Raw genomic sequence first — 4,732 nt, 5'->3', positions numbered from 1 at the left:
ATATACATATATACATATATACATATATATACACATATATATGTGTATATATATATATACACACATATATATATACACATATATATAAAACACTATTGCAGATCAAACTCCAAGGTATTTTTCAATTCTATATAAAAGTAGTTCCATGAATCATGCCCAAATGTTCCCATCTTGCTTCAAGGAATTCTCGATTTTTTTTTTTCAATTGAGAACCCGAAATCCCACAGGTCTTTACTGTGAATTTACACATATTCCCTTCACCTCCCAGGTTCTTTTCATTATTAACAAAGTTCCTCTCTTTCCTTTAAAACCTACGCTCTAGAAATGAAACTTAATCTCATCCAATGACAAGTATGTGAGATAGGGAGGGGCTGGATTTTACTTCCAGACAAATCCGACACAGCAGAACTAATTTTGATCAGTGACTTTTGGAAAATATGCACTATCTTTCTGATCAAAATCAAAATTTTGTTTAAGGAAGAGATATATCCAGTAGTACAAAAGATTGTATCTTAGACATTGCCCTTCTCTAACACATATAGCAAAAAGAGGAAATTCATCTTTGAGCATACACTAAAGCACAGGAAATTTCTCCAACTAGATATTTTTATTTTTAGACTTTTTTTTTTTTTTTTGAGATGGAGTCTCGCCCTGTCACCCAGGCTGAAGTACAATGGCGCGATCTCAGCTCACTGAAACCTCTGTCTCCCAGGTTCAAGTGATTCTCCTGCCTCAGCCTCCTGAGTAGCTGGGATTACAGGTGTGTACCACCACACATGGCTAATTTTTTGTATCTTTAGTAGAGTCGAGGTTTCACCATGTTGGCCAGGCTGCTTTCGAACTCCTGACCTCGTGATCCACCTGCCTCGGCCTCCCAAAGTGCTGGGATTACAGGCGTGAGCCACTGTCCCCAGCCTGACCTAAAATTTTACTAAGACATATCTCTATCGAGGCTTAATTTAGCCCTCAAATTCTGTTATGGCCCAGAGAGAACTGATGAAAAAAACAATAACAATAACGAAAAGAGAAGACTCTTGGGGACAATTTACATTTTATTGATCATGGCTTTTCCTTAAAGCATGAAATATAGCCTCCATTCAAAACATTCTTGTGTCTTTTAAACACGTTGTCAAGAGGAAGATGTCCTTATCCAGGAAAAATAAATTGGAAATCAAGAGAATCCTATTAGAATAAATCAAAAGCAATGCAATTCTAAACTTAGTGGATATGGATCTTGCCTGTGCTCAGTTTCAACCAGTTGATTAGCAGGAAGAGTGGGAACCACAAGTTCTTAGACGTGAAAAGTACATGTTTACAAATATCCCCTTCTGAGGATTTATAATTGGGTTACAGCTAATCAATGTCCACCCCAAATCTAATAAACTCACTTTCTCTATTTCAGAATCAATACTTTCTAATAATCAAAGGGAACAGGAGAGGAGGGAAAAACAATTCCAATCCAAACTACCAAATTTCCTACGAAATTAAATTCTTTTCATCATTCTCCTTCCATCTGGAGCAGCGGGAAAATCAGCCAAGGCCTCAACTCATTACTCTCTGTCATCACAGGCAACTGGAATTTACCACCCAAGCTGCCTGAAATGTGACTGGAAAATGACAACATAAAGTCTTCTCCTCCTGCCAGCACTCCTACCCAGGGAGTTTCTAAGGTGGCAGACTGGGAGAACTACAGAACTGTAACAAAACTTTTTCTTTGGGTCTCAGAAATTAAGCCTATGCTCCTAATTTTGAAAGTAAAATATCGGCCAGGCACAGTGGCTCACGCCTGTAATTTCAGCACTTTGGGAGGCCAAGGTGGGCGGATCACCTGAGGTTGGGAGTTCAAGATCAGCCTGACCAACATGCAGAAACCCCGTCTCTACTAAAAATACAAAATTAGCCAGGCATGGTGGCTCATGCCTGTAATCCCAGCCACTCAGGAGGCTGAGGCAGGAGAATCGCTTGAACCTGGGAGGTGGAGGTTGCGGTGAGACGAGATTGCACCACTGCACTCCAGCCTAGGCAACAAGAGTGAAACTCCATCTCTAAGAAAAAGTAAAATATCTGATTGGTAGAGCAGAAAGTTGCAGCACATCACTAATGTGAGTGTAATCTGTACATTCTCAAGCACTTTTTTGCTATTTCACAACCATCCCCCTTCTTCCCAGAGGAGAGAACCAGCATCAGCTGAGAAATTGCAAGGCATAATGGAACAAGTAACCAGCAGAACTGAGACTAGAACACAGGTCTCCCAACCAACTCGGCGACATGGACAAGTTACTATGCTTCTCAGTTTCCTCACAAGTAGAACAAGAGGATTGAACCAGACTATTACCTAATGATTCTCTCAGCATCACTGAAATACCACAAATATATAAAAAGCACCTAAAGCCCTAGTTTAGGCACTACAGGATTAAAGAGAGGAAACTCCAGACCTGATTCTCTGGGAGCTCATAATCTACTGGCAGAGACAGACACATAACAACCCATAGTGCAAAGCAAATCATGAGAAATAAATGGAGTACAAGTACAAAGAAAATGCTATGGGATAATAAGGGAGAGAAAGAAACATTCTGTGACTATGCTATGACCCCTGTTGATCCAAGCTTTTAAATCCTTCTGGCAAAGAAGCAAATACAGCAAAGGCACAGTAATCCCACAGAAATGTCAGTTTAGGCTTTAAGGCAGTGTCTCAGCCATAAGACATAGACAAATTATAAAAAAGAATCAGGCAACTTTTCAATACTAATTTCACCTACTATCAAACTTACAAATGGTTTCAAATCCCCTCAACTGAATGGTAAATCAATGAAGGCTTTTATTCCTAAACCTGAAAGACTGTTAGCCAGGTGAGCTGCTGTCACTTCTCTCTGGAAGATCCAGGTCATACAACTTTTTTTTGTTTTTTTGAGACAGAGTATCACTCTGTCACCCAGGCTGGAGTGCAGTGGTGCAATCTCGGCTCACTGCAACCTCCGCCTCCTGGGTGTAAGTGATTCTTGTGCCTCAGCCTTGTGAGTAGCTGGGACTACAGGTGTGTGCCACCACACCCAGCTAATTTTTTTTTTTTTTTTTTTTGAGACAGAGTCTCGCTCTGTCGCCCAGGCTGGAGCGCAGAGGCACCATCTCGGCTCACTGCAAGCTCCGCCTCCTGGGTTCACACCATTCTCCTGCCTCAGCCTCCCAAATAGGTGGAACTACAGGCACCTGCCACCATGCCCGGTTAATTTTTTTGTACTTTTAGTAGAGACGGTGTTTCACCATGTTAGCCAGGATGGTCTCAATCTCCTGACCTCGTGATCCACCCACCTCTGCCTCCCAAAGTGCAAGGATTACAGGCGTGAGCCAGCGCGCCCAGCCTAATTTTTGTATTTTCAGTAGAGACAGGGTTTCACCTTGTTGGCCAAGCTGGTCTTGAACGCCTGACCTCAAATGATCTGCCCGCCTCTGTCTCCCAAAGTGCTGAGATTACAGGTGTGTGATACAACTTTTTAAGATATGTGTCTTGGGGGTTGGGAGGGAGGGGTGGGAGGAGATCTGCATCTTAAGCAATCCAGCCACACACTTCTTAAATGCACATGATTTCACATCTTTGCAGGATGAAGTGCCAAATGTTAAGATTTTAAAACCTAAACCCAAATTCTTCAACTGTCTAATAAGCAAAGAATGCTAGTTATACTTAGCTAGTTGGTTATTCATTTATTTTACTGTCTTCTTGAGCATTGTGCCAACTCTAGTACCAAAAAATGAATTTAACAGAAATTCACCCTAATTTCCAGAGTTACCACAGCTGATCTGTCAAAAGCCTTAGGTTTGGCAGGGCATGATGGCTCATGCCTGTAATCCCAGCACTTTGGGAGGCCAAGGCGGGGGGATCACCTAAAGTCAAGAGTTCAAGACCAGCCTGACCAACATGGTAAAACCCCATCTCTACTAAAAATACAAAATTAGCCAGGCGTGGTGGCGCATACCTGTAATCCCAACTACTTGGGAGGCTGAGGCAGAGAAATTGCTTGAACCCAGGAGGCGGAGGTTGCAGTGAGCCGAGATTGTGCCACTGCACTCTAGCCTGGGCAACAAGAGTGAAATTCCATCTTATTTAAAAAAAAAAAAAAAAAAAAAAAGCCTTAAGTTTTAGTTCCAAGTCTTATACACTCATTCTATAATGCTAATTTATTTTTCCTTTCCTGGGCCTCAATTTGCCAATCTGTAGAAGGAAGCAAAGGAACACTCCCTGTGGCCTTTCAAATTTAACAGTCCAGGGTTCTAGGTTAACTTTTTTTTTATTTTTTTTGAGATAGAGTCTCGCTCTATCGCCCAGGCTGGAGTACAGTGGCACGATTCGGCTCACTGCAAGCTCCGCCTCCCAGGTTCATGCCATTCTCCCGCCTCAGCCTCCCCGGTAGCTGGGACTAGAGACGCCCGCCACCACGCCCGGCTAATTTTTCTGTATTTTTAGTAGAGACAGGGTTTCACCGTGTTAGCCAGGATGGTCTCGATCTCCCGACCTCGTGATCCACCCGCCTCGGCCTCCCAAAGTGCTGGGATTATAGGCATGGGCCACCGTGCCTGGCCAACATTTTTTTTTTTTTTTTTTTGAGACAGTGTCTCACTCTGTCACCCAGGCTCGAGTGCAGTGGCACAATCTCGGCTCGCTGCAAGCTCCGCCTCCTAGGTCACGCCATTCTCCTGCCTCAGCCTCCCGAGTAGCTGAGACTACGGGCACCCGCCA

General features: G+C 43.1%; 1 protein-coding gene across 9 annotated transcripts in view; it reads left to right on the top strand.

Moving 5' to 3' along the window:
* The window catches only part of LZTS2 (leucine zipper tumor suppressor 2), a 61,653-nt gene that overhangs the window by 52,109 nt on the left and 4,812 nt on the right, over positions 1–4,732 (top strand). The window lies entirely within an intron of this gene.

The sequence above is a fragment of the Hylobates moloch genome, unplaced genomic scaffold (genome assembly GCF_009828535.3).
Source record: "Hylobates moloch isolate HMO894 unplaced genomic scaffold, HMol_V3 SCAFFOLD_3, whole genome shotgun sequence".
Taxonomy (NCBI): Eukaryota; Metazoa; Chordata; class Mammalia; order Primates; family Hylobatidae; genus Hylobates; species Hylobates moloch.
The sequence above is the reverse complement of the archived record's forward strand: the minus strand, read 5'-3'. Positions and strand labels throughout refer to the sequence as shown.